The 13,215-nt window shown below is 33.7% G+C and overlaps 1 protein-coding gene and 1 non-coding gene across 4 annotated transcripts in view; both read right to left on the bottom strand.

Moving 5' to 3' along the window:
* Positions 1–13,215, bottom strand: part of LOC128992600 (uncharacterized) — a 359,698-nt gene that overhangs the window by 298,030 nt on the left and 48,453 nt on the right. The gene's annotated exons all lie outside the window — the stretch shown is intronic.
* On the bottom strand, positions 5,009–5,080 carry Trnae-uuc (transfer RNA glutamic acid (anticodon UUC)). The gene has a single exon. It is a non-coding gene; the product is annotated as a tRNA-Glu (tRNA).

Raw genomic sequence — 13,215 nt, 5'->3', positions numbered from 1 at the left:
ATGTATAACGAGGTGTTTTAGCAATTTAGATACCGTATAACTTGGTTTGGCAATATTAATTATTCTAACCATTTGGTGAAAGGTGAAAAGTAAATTATTCTTATCTAGTTTTGAGGAAAATAGTATGAAAGTGAAGACATTATTTACTGGGTTGAAACTATACAAAGAGATACTTTTCGACCCGAGTTCAAGTTTCACGAACGAGGTGAAGCCGAGGTCGGAAAAATGAGCGAGGGCTGAAAAACACTTTTTGCCCGTGTGGTGAACTATATTTTTCGTCATATAGCACCATTATTTAAACAAACCATGTTATACAACTAAAACAGTTTTCGTTTGAAGATAACCTTCATGATGGTGTATAATACTATTATCTATTCTATATACTGTACTTCTTGTTTTTAATTTTAAATATCGCACGAAGTAGAAATGTTTTAGATTGCCTTATTGAGGTTAGTATTTAAAGGAAAGAAAATTCAAATAATATAAAATTCAACAACATTGCATACTGTCATTGTACGATTTCAAAGGATTTTTGCTTCTGACTGCTTACACACACAATATTATGGTCAATCATGGTTGGATAAAAATAATAGGTATTCGTAAATTCAAATACGCTGTAAAGACAATTTTTTTACTGTAAAACCAACTCATTTACGAAGATTTATTGAGAATATTTTGTTCCAAGGATGAAATTATTGAGCTTGCCAAGAACTTTATTTCACTGATTTATAAAATATACATATAGCTTAACCTTGAGCTACATAACAGGTTAAACTGAGCGAAAGAATATTCTGGACGTGAATGCTACACCGAATGTAAAACTGGACTGCTTCCAAAACTAAAACATTCGTCTCGGAATTTGTTTGTTACTTTGGTCTGTTTTAGCAATCCAAATATTTGAGGTTTTGCCGAACTACTTGCAATACTTTCGCCATCCTGTTGTTCAATTTAGCATTAACTTTTTTCAACAATTTGTAGTAGGCCTAACAGTATCACAAATGGCATTTATCTGTGTGTTACTTAGGCTAAATAACTGGGTGGTTCAAAGAACACATAAAGCTGCAACTCTCCAATCTAGGATAAATAATTAACTCTATCTGTCGAAATAGTGTGTCAACTGCCTCATTTAAAAGGCTGTTATGTTCCGTGGTTGAAGACTATTATAATTTCTTCACATCACTTTTGTTCCGGGGGTCCGCAGGTAGATTTCGGTACCGGCCAAAACATCACCTTTGTTCCGCGGACATCTCTCTTGTTCCGAAAGAGAGGGGGCTGTACTCTCCCTCCCCCACACCCTATAATTCGCAATCCTCCTAATTCTTTCTTTCATGCAGGCTTTAAAACTCGTTTGATTATCATTTTCTCCAAAAATATCAATAATTTAAATAATTTGACCAAACTTAACCTAACCTATGAAAGGGGGAATTAGGAGGAGAGCAAAAGAGGGGATTGGGGGGAGTGAGAGTACAATCACCTCTCTTTCGGAACAAGAGAGATGTCCGCGAAACAAAAACTATATTTCGGCCCCAAAATCTACCTGCTGACCCCAGATACAAAAATGATGTAAAAAATTTGCCTTCAACCGCGGAACAAAAGCGACACACGCGTTTAAAAGCCCTGCGATAGTAAAGAGTCTAATTTTTTTGTATAAAACATTTTCTCACCGAATCTACCAAGAAGCTTCTCGCACTGTAAACACACACATGATGAGGGATTTACAGTTAGGGTCATATATGTGTTTGTGTTGGGAGGCGCCAAGTAGTGTCCCGAGTCTATAGTGAGCCATTCTGGGGGTAAACCCGTCAACAGGGGGTAAATATATCACAATCTCAACACACAGGGGTAAATATATCACAAGAAAAGGGTAAATATATCACACGTCTTCTGGTTACCGTCATGGAAGATGGGTGAAAATTGGAAACCGATTGTTGGCAGGTCCCTTAGATAGAATGGCGTTGATAGCATGACAAAAGGGGGATTATTAACTACTTGAATTGACTGGATATACTACGGTTTCAAAAAAAAAATTAGTTGTAAAATTTAAGGGAACGACATTAGATTTAAAATTTAATTATCTGCTTCATTCTTTTAATTCTTTGGTATAACTTAATGCACACTGGTAAATATACTGTAACTTCAGACAATAGACAAATATGTTTAAACTAAACATTCCAAGGTATAATTTGACCCATTTTAATGTGTGTGATTGACTTTTGGGGTGCGCTGATGTAAACTAATTTTTCAAAAGCATGGTCTTTTTGGCCTCATGGGACATCAAAACGGAAAAGTAACTCGGTCCCGAATGCAGGTCTTACCGTGAGAAGTACGATGTTAGCTTATTCACATAGCAAAATTACATTACGATTACATGGCATATTCGCTAGTGAGGCCAAGTAGGAATTGACACAAATATTTGTCTTAAACTTTATTTAGACACAGTTGAGGTTTGAACCTCAATTGTATTCCGAAGATTCGACCCGGGCTACAAACCTCTTGCCCCAAGCTAAAGTTTCATTGTCAAACACTTTTGATTACATACATCAGCGAAGAAAGCGAATGGGAGATTTTGGGGCGCGAAAACAACAATGAGATGAAATTAGAGGAACTACAAACCTCGGGGTATCTTTAGTCAAGGTCTACATTGGCACAAAGCATTCGTCTTCTGGCTACAAGGCTTACTTTCTAAACTAAACTCATATCAAAATTTAAATATTCAAAAAGTTTCCAACTCTATCAGGCATACTTGTAAAAAATATAGAGAAGTTCTAGTTTATTTTGAGACTATTGGTTCGTACTGAACCATGGCAAAAGGTTGATATTTGAACGTAAAATGTTTGCTAAGGGAATATATTTCCATATGCTGGTTAAATGTCTTGTTATACTTACACTTGTTAAAAGTTTTCTCCTCATAACACGGGGTTTAAGTTCGTGTTGAAAAATATTGGTATTTTAGTTTTCTAATTGCTTTTCTAAGACAAAACCAATATAAAGAAATACCCCGCCACAGCAAACCTGCAGACTAAGCGAATTTCCATTTACCTGGCTGGATTTCTACTAAAATATCCCTTAAAAATGTTCGGATTTATTTCCTATTTAAATAACATTAATTTTAATATGTACTTAGGTTTGCTGCTACAGGAAAGGTACAGGCAAGGTTGAGGTGTGTTTTTTATTGCAATGTTGATAGCTTAGTATGAAATAAACCGAATTTCGAAATGTATAAATATATCCATAAACAAGCAAACTACAACAATTTATTTATTCTCCATAAGATTAACATGGGAATTTTAATTATTTTTTTTCTTTTTTCAAGCACGACAAAATGGTTTGGAGAGAAATTATGATTTTTCTTTAGGGTAAAAAACGGGAAAATCAATTTTTACCCCATATAACCCCCCATAGTCCGTTCATACTAGTATGTGTATGAATTTGAACGGATTGTGTTTTTACCCTCTGGGGACCTCAAAACCATGAGACCTACGGTAATAGCTTATTCCATATAAGGGAAAATCGCTAATATATAAAGATGGAAAGTTTCAACTCACTTTGAAAATACAAATCTTGGCTAAAATATTTCGCACACAAAATTTGTTTGCAAAATACATGTAAATATATGTACTAACAGGTAAAATAAATTCTAAATACACATTCTGATGTAAAACAAGATATAAAACACCACATAAAACCCTCGGGCCGAAAAAGTTTGTTTACGCTTCATTAGGGTTGTGTTTTTATCATCCCTGTCTGTTATGACATCAAACCACCTCGGGGCGAAAACGTAAAACAACATAATATGTAAAAATTTCAGCTTAGAATAATAAATGGAGGGTTTTCTTGTTATTTTAAAAGCCTTTAGTGATCAGCCGACCACAATGGTTTTTTTTCTCGTTTTTCTACATCACAATTATTTTTAAACTCATACATGAAAGAAAAATTCAAAAAGGATTTTTCAACAGGATGATTAATTTAACCGATTATATCGTGTGCAATTTATAGATAAAAATATTTTATTATCAGCTCAATAATGGTAATAAAGGGTAGAAATATAACGTTAAACATTTTTCACCCCCCCCCCCCCAGTTAAAAGCTCGTTGACCAAATGTTTTATTGTAAGAAACATTGCGATGAATCATGGCACATTGAGTGTCAAAGCTGGACGACTGTCGATACCGCCTGTGACGTCACTCTCGAGAGCAGTGTGTTAGGGGGAGTCCTTTGGCAGCTTTTGAAAGGTCCAATGTGCTGTAAATTGCCCCTCAGTCAAAGCTAGGCTGCAAGAACAACTCGGAGGTTCAGCAGGGAAAATTGTCGCTTGGATTTCGAAGGGAAAATATTTATGATGTTTAATCACAGACTATAGAGCAGTATTCTATCTGTGGTTGAATATTCTGAGGAAAAGGTTGAAACACATATTGGGGTACAAGCCCCCCCCCCCTTAACTATGGGATTGTGACTTAGGTTGGTTGAAAATGTTGCCCCTTTTGTTTGATCAAATTTCATAGAAAATACCTGATGATTTTTTACTAAGGACTAATACTGTACAAGGTAAAATTATTTTTTTAAAAGCATTGACTTGCACAAAAGGCAATGTTGGCTCCTGATGGTACTTATACACAATAAAATCTCTCATCTGAAAATTTCAGTCAGTTGTTCCCTATTTTATCCACTAAGCAATAACCAAGTATCTCAAAACGTTTCATACAAAAATTTGATTTTTAATATCAGAAAACATCAAGTGACATTACAAACAAACGTTAAAACCCACTTTTTAATTGGGAAAATGCATTTATTTATAGTAGTCGGATTCATAAAGTAAATTGTAAAATAATCAAACAATCCTGTTAATTTACCGAAGCAAGAAAAGTTTAAGTAAAGAAAGCTATTAAAGAATGTAAAAATTAACTTAAAATATTAAAAATATCCAAATAATTCATGATTATAATCAAACATTGTTTCGTTTAGGTTTAGAGTAAAAGAGTGTGAACATAATTGTTGGACAAAAAGTATGTTCCCGTGCCGGGAATCGAACCCGGGCCTTCTGGGTGAAAGCCAGATATCCTAGCCACTAGACCACACGGGATGGTTGGTGATCTGCGCTAAATTGTCACATATGAGATCATCTTACCATTTGTTGTCTATATCAGACTAAGCAAGGTCTATATCGATAAACGTACATAAATGTAAGAGCAATGTTAAGAAGTGTATCAAATTGAATGTTTTAAATATATTTGCCATAGTTAATGAGATGTTATTGAAACTGTAAACAACTTTATTGTACACAATATTGCATCAACCAAAACTTTCGTTGGATATGTCGAAACGTCCTACTGTATTTACAAATATTCAGTTCTTAGCAATGTTTATAAGATTTCAATCAGTGCACAAAGTTACGTATATGAGCAGAAAACCAACCCAGGCATTACCTTATCGTCAAAATCCAGTACTTTTCGGATGAATTTGCGAACACTATAACAGGAGGTGATAATATATTGCAATTTTACAATACTTTGTATATGTCGAAAGTTAATTTCTTACCATCTTTGCCTGTTTTGCTGTTGATTCTACCATAACTTAAAGGGGTAAAAACTCTGTTTCTACTCAACTTGTACAGTATAAACAAAGACAAGGGGATACCACCCTTTTAATCCCTTGTTTTATGGTATAATATTTAAGGTAGGCTAAGGAGATATTATTTGTAAATTAAAACACATCTATTTTATGCTCGTAGTATACCCCTACTTTTTGGACCCCTCTGCATTTATTCAGACTCAACTATTGTAAAAAATCCATGTTACAAAAATTACATTTTAAAATTAAATTCTTCCAAAACTTATCAATTTCTTTGTCCCAAGAATCCCGACGATTTCCTCGTACAACGGCGCCTGGAAATCAATTGGATCTGGCGGCTTCCCCACAGGTACAAAAACTCGATGGCGACGAGATTGCAATGGCAGTGCATTGTTGATGTATTGACAATCCACAGACAGCTGGCGGCGCTTCAGAGGAACGACACTAGCGACACTGGTGGTCAACTACCGTACTACGTCGAGCAGCGCGGAGCGACAGTACGTTATACCATTGTTGTAACAGTTAGTTGTTGCCTCCCAAAACTGGTGTAATACACAGAATAACGTTTGAAACTTAAAGTAGAAGCGTAATGAATGATTAAATACTATGTATATGACTGGAGAAAATACTGTACATCGTATTACTGTCAAAATCACCCACGATAGTAAATATTTAAAAAAAACCCTGATACTTGGTACAGAACTGTATACCAAAATACCAACGAGCGTTAGTTATAAGAGCTACAAAAGTTAAAGACAAAGTATAGAGCTAAATCGAACATGGTATGAATATTGATAATGGTACTACAAGTGTTAAGCAAGACATGTATTATGATTTTATCAGATAATTCTACTATTATTTCACTAATTTTCATTAAAAATATTTAAAATGATTTTTTTGTGAAAAGGGTTGATTCAATATATAGTGGATTAACAACACATTGTTTTCGTATTGAGAAAACCACTAACAAATTCCACAAAACAACTGAAATACCTTGCATCTACTAGGAAGCAAGTTCCGTATTCATCAATTGCCTATGATTCCAAAATTTATAATTTTCAAAACCTCAATATTTTGGTTATTCAACTATCAATTTATATACTTTTACGACACCAAAATTTTTGTTGTCCTAACACCTTCAGATAAGAATGTCTAATCATTTAATTTAGTTTGTTTATTTAACTTACCAAGAGTGCTTTTGTACTTTCCAAAATCTAACAACTGATCAATTTAAAATGCATTGTCCTACTGCTGGATATTAATTTAAAGTAATATTTTGTTACCTTACGATATCCATTGAAGCTTACTCACAAGACCATCCAAGGACATAACAAGGTAAAAATTATTTTCTATCGATAAATTTACTAATTAATTTACAAAAACAATATGACAACTTATGATGATAGCTAAGTTTGAAGGTGTAGTTATGTAGCTAGAGAGGGAAAGTCCAGGTAATGGTTATGGCTGGTCCAGTTTTTACAATGTTTGCTCTGATAAGCTAATTGATAAGTGTGTGGGCAAGCAGGTCGGACAATAAAGTGGTTGGACTATAAACACACACGCACGCACGCACACACACACACGCGCGCGTTTAAAAAACGTTAAAATACAATTTTAGATAGTTATATACTCAGGTAAATACAAGAAAATATTCTCTATGAAACGAGTAAAGAAGCCCAGGGCATTGCAATTTTGATAGTAGTCCAACACACGTATATTCGTTTAATATAATTGTATTGGTATTGGATATTGGTATTAGCATTGGTCATTCATTACCAATGCTATATTGGGAGCGATTTGTAACAAAGTACGGGGGGGGGGGGTTGTAGAGCATCGTTAAAGCAAGGAACACAGTAGTTAAATCTTATTCTATCTGTAGCCAAGTGTTGGGGAAAATACACAAAAAATACTCTGGACGTTGTAAAATTTTACCAATTACACTATGAACAAGATTCCTAAATACATCAAATTAATAATAAATAGTTTTTATAAGTAAAATGTATTAACAATTGGGGATTTATAATGTAGGATAATTTAAAATGAAATCCTAGTTTTAGGAAACTAACAAACAAAGATATTTTTGTAAGTGTAGCCAATTTAACAGTTCTGTTATAGTTTATTAACGATAGTTACCGTTTATAAAACTCATGTCCCCTACCTACATTTCTATTGTTTTGAAACTCCAACATTATTCTTACTCATCCGAATTGATTCCTGAGATTCAAAATTGAGCATATAACTAATTAAATATGGTTCATACTGTATTTAACCATAGACAAATAGAATTAAATATAGACCGGCGTGCTGCGGTTACCATAGATTCTGACACACACCGCTAGGAGCACCATTGAGTTGCAGCCTACGTAAATACACGGCACTCCCAGCGGTGTACGCCAGAACCCATGGTAACCACTGCACAGCTGACAGTATATATTTAATTCTGTCTATGATTTAACACCGATAACAGCGGAGTCTTCAACAACCTTTAACAATTGGCGTAGCCATATATAAATGTAGGGCGCCGCGTGTAGGAGTATGTGATGTAGGAGTGATGTATCTAACCGCCATTCGTCAACAGCTGTAGGCCAAATGTGTGTTATTATTGTTGAATTACAACGTCCATTGTGTGAGGAACACCTCGGGCGATGGAAATTCGGCGGGGAATTTATTTAGCTAGAGATGTTTGGAAATTGCTCTATAGTGCTCTACTCCTTGAAATTCAGGCCTATTCCTCCACTTGTCCAAACGTTCGTACAGCTTTTCATCCAAACATCCAAACATCCATACATACATACAAACATACAACATACACAAGTCCCCCCCCCCTAACTTTCTCAAATACAATTTAATACATTGTACAACGCTCAAACACCTACATTAAGAACACAATCGCAAAAAATAGATTTAATTGCAATGAAAATATTTTTGAACTAGGCTACATGTAAATATATATAATGTATATGCGATAGGATACCACTCGCGTTTCAAAACCATACTTTAAATTAAATGAATGTTGTCTTCATTGAGTTATGCGCTACACTTCTTGAGTTGTGACTAATTTCAATAATTGTACATTTAAGAATCAACCTAAACTTATAACAAAAAGGTAACTTTAATGTACCTAAAATAGGAAGATATGCAAAAATATAGGACTACATAATATGTAGTTTTACGAACTGCTAATTAGGTAATTAATTAAGGACTAAGAATATGAATGACACATAAGACCAATGATATCAACCAAGCACTTACCTTATTCAAAACGTCTGAACCTGGTAAGACATCATTATAATACTCTGCACACATCGACGAATTCATTTTAAAATGGTACTTCAACACAACAGTTCTTTCACTCACACAAAACACTACTTACACAAATTATACATCACGAAATTTTTAATGAATATTCAAAACAACATTTGCAATATGAACGTCGCGTACACGATACCGACAAGTCGAAGACTGACCAGGATCCGACACGTTTGCAAGGCATTGTTGAATCAGCTGATCAATTAGCTAATATTAATAATCATGTGATTCTTTCAGAAAGCCTACAACTACGGTAGGTGACTTGCACTTGTTTTCATGACGTCATTGGGGGGTATAGTCTTTAGGTTTCCTCGTAGCAGCAAACCTAAGTAACGAATCATACAGATTTAAGAATAATTATATTTTTGTGGGATTCCCATCGATATGTATATTTGAACGGATGTTGTTTTGGTCTTTGAGGATATAAAAACAAATATGTGAATCGATAATTTTTAAGAAGATGCGAGATTGCATTAAGATACATTACGTTACAAGCGATTTCAAAACAAACTGTGTCTACACTTGTGTAAACAGTTTTTCGTAATTTGAAAATGAAAAATAACCCTCCCACCATGGGGTTGGTCATTAAATTGAATCATTTTGAAAATTTTCAAATAATATATACGTTTTAAAAACTACTACTTGATCACTCAATTCTAACTTTTAATTTTTAGTGAAGAAATATCTAAATAAGTTAAGTCAATCATACTGTAGTAGAATCTGTTAGTTCAACAATAAAGGTACTGTATTAAGAACGTTGATACATTAAATAGCTATGCACTAACAAGGGGTTTACAATAAGTAAAACAGAGTTTGACCTTGTGCAAGCGACTGTTTTTCTTTACACACGCGGGTGTGGAAATTTACGACTGCGTAAACAGGTGTTTTGACGTGCAAAATTGTGTTTCTACTTGGCATCACTTCATTGTTTAGAAATATATTTTTTATCGTTTATTGCCCTTGATTACATTGGGAAGAGAATTGAAAAGGATACACATGGAGAATGACTGTTTTTTTTTTGTTTTTTTTTTATGAAAAGTGGTACGATATATTGTAATAGGTAGGATGACTCGTGAATATGAAACATTATTGAATTAAAAATGAAAATTTATGGGAATGTCAGCATATTATTTCTACGAAAAACAGATCTACAAAACTCTCTATATTAAGTTGAAGATTAATCTGATTGCTCTTTTTTGCAGTTTGAATATTTTCTTAGTTTGAAGTTTGTCGTTACCCCAAACGGGCACACAATTGAACATAGTTGAATTATACTCTTTAACGCTACATGGTGATGGTTTACATGTTGATTTTAGTAGTCCCTACTCCTTAACTTTTTACTGAGTTGAGTCGTTTTAAGCAAGAGAATGTAATGAAATAAATTGACTCAAACGGATTATTTTTTAGGAGTGTTACGAATATAAGTAAAACTTGCAAATAAAATGCTCGTAACAATAACCAATAGTTAAAAATTATAATTTGCTGGCTGTATTTTTAGGCAGCGCAATGAAAAAAAATATTTACAGTACATTATAAGATTTTCTACGGTTACTATTTTTGTGAGTAATACAAACATCGTAGATAGTAATACATTTTGTAAAATGTAAGTATATACATAGTGACTATTTGTCTAACCAAATTCAAAATTAAATAACTTCTTGATCAGCATTGTACGTGTTATTAAATTTACGGAAAGTAAATAAAAGAAACGTCTCATTGGGTCTGATGATGATTGGAGTGTCTAATCGAAATCGATAACCACTTACCATCTTTTATGTATATTTACCCTCTTGTGAGTAACAGTATAAGCGTAAATGTATGTTTTAAGTGTTATAAGACGTTTCTTTTATTTACAATCTACATTATTTTCATGTTATTTTACTATTTAAGGTCTTGGATATATATAAATCCACGAAGTCCAGACTACTTAAGTATCTCAACGTGATATTTACTACACGTTTATTAAATATTGACTACATGAATTGCAACATTTACAATACTATTAAGTTCTTCGAACATTTATCGTGGCTATATGATTATTTTTCCTCTAGCTGGTGCTTTGACTTTCACCATGACGTTAACTCTTATTTCATTTTTTTATATAATATCGTCTTGAACTAAGTCCCTACTACTTTTTTTAATATAAGTGTTAAGCACCTCCTTTATTCACCCATTCCCTATCCAAATTTCCAATGTCGATTCTTTTCTACCCAAATCTTCATTGCATATAAATCTCTACCACCAATTCACACAAAACATGTGAACAGTATTTCCAAATTAAGAATTTCACTTTCAGGTCAAGCCCCAACCCCACCTACGTCAGTGGGCAGTTTACTACTCTATGTCGTAGGCGTCTGTCCGATTCTTACTCTATGGCGTGGGTGTTCCATCAGTATCTATCAGAATCGGAATCACTTTAGACAAGAAATGCGCAACCATGAATAATGCAGTAGACATTCAAAACTCGTAGAAACAATTTAGGATTATCTCCCTTGTTAAATAACTGTTTCTGTGTTATTCGATTTAATCCGTTTTTTATTTGACAAAATTATTCTTTGCTCATTTGTCTCAGTTTTGCTGGAGTTGAAAGTATTCACTAGTGTCCTAGTAATGATAAATATATCATTGCGTAAGCTGCAGCGAAAACAGCTGTTTTCATGCATGCTTTGATGGTCCAAAACAGTGCTTTTACACCCTTGGCAAAAATTGAATTAGATGGAAACGAGAACTTCAGCGAAAATCATTCAACTTAACAATTCGTCCACTGAAAAATAGTCTCGATTGGTAAAAATATTACTGCATCATTAGAAACATGTTTTTTTATGTTTATTATCGTCTCATATTGTGGATTTTTATGTAATAACATAGCCTCTTATGCTTTATTTGATATTTCGACAAATTCGTTGAATATTAAATATGTTGGCGGAGTAGGGTTGCTCCTAAATAATGGGAATAGAATAGCAAAGCATGACGTATATCATTTTGATATTATTTTTAAAAGGTAAACCTTGTAGGAAATTATAGTTTTGTTATTATTTATAAGTGTTGAACAAAAAATATTGTCCAACACAAGTGTGAAAGTACCTTTTCAACCTCCGCTCTTTTTCCCCACAGGTCGTCAAACTTGATATCGTGTCGAAAAAACCACTTTATGCTCTAGTGAGGAAATAAAATACTATTATATGCTAAGTTAATTTAATTTCAAAACAACGTTAACCTCTAGCTCTATGCATTTATTCATCAGCTGTTTATATTGTTGTTATCTAAGTCCTGGATTGCAAACTACTCAAAACGATCTAATTCACTCTTGTCTTGGTCAATACATTTTCTGTTTTTTATCTTCACCAAAGTAATCTCCCGTGTTCTGATCGCCCACAGTTGTTTCACACAAACTTGTTTACCTCAACTTGAGTGGTTTTAGACACTAAACTGATGGTAACGCCACGGTCGCACCTAGCTGGAAAACCTGACGTGCTTTTCCAAACTCCACTTTATTGCTGGGTGGTTCAGTTTATGCATAAAGAATTGTAAAAACGCATAATTGATTGCATAGAGTGGAAATGTTTGAAAGTAATATTTAACTTGGACACAAATTTAAAACATATAACGGTCACCGGTTACTTTTTCAATATGTCTTAAGGTATTCTCATTTATTTAAACAAAAACACAATTTATCAACGGCTTGAAACGTCAAAAAAGTCGAGGACAATTTAAACTAATATTTGTTGTGGGATAGCTTTTGTAAAAAATGAATTTTTGTATAGTTGTTTTAGTATTTTGATATTTTTATATAAGCAGTACGTAATATATACAAAAGTGAACGAAATGGGATGATTATGAGTTGTACCTCAACCCGTTATATTACTACTTATCACCTATACAGTGTGTGTGTCTACGAAAAAATTGTTTTAAAAATAAATGTCTTATTTTGTTAACAGAATGAGGGAAACACATTGCTGCATTTTCGGCAGAGTTCAAAGGGTCAATTCTTTTGGAAATTCAAGAAGTATCCATTCATTATCAATCACAAAATATTTGATTAGCATTCAATCGCACCTATTTACCATATTTATTAATATTTGACCATTTCTCAAACCGTCGCATTAACGTTACAAATCACCTAGAAAAATAATCAAAACTGGAGCAAACTAGAAAATTATACCTCCGCCTAAGTAATTGAAATCAAATTATTCTCAATTCGCGTCAGAAACAAATGAGGGACAAAATGAACAGCTGATGAATATCATTGAACATCGGCTACCACAAAGGCATCTTTCCCTCCATTAGTCTTGGCTGACGATTATGGCGGGAAATCTGAATATCAAATTGCCTCGTAAA

This window comes from Macrosteles quadrilineatus, unplaced genomic scaffold (assembly GCF_028750875.1).
Source record: "Macrosteles quadrilineatus isolate MER2022 unplaced genomic scaffold, UCM_ALF_1.0 Scaffold_1__1_contigs__length_201487025, whole genome shotgun sequence".
Taxonomy (NCBI): domain Eukaryota; kingdom Metazoa; phylum Arthropoda; class Insecta; order Hemiptera; family Cicadellidae; genus Macrosteles; species Macrosteles quadrilineatus.
Note: the sequence above shows the minus strand (reverse complement) of the source record. Positions and strands in the feature narration are given on the sequence as shown.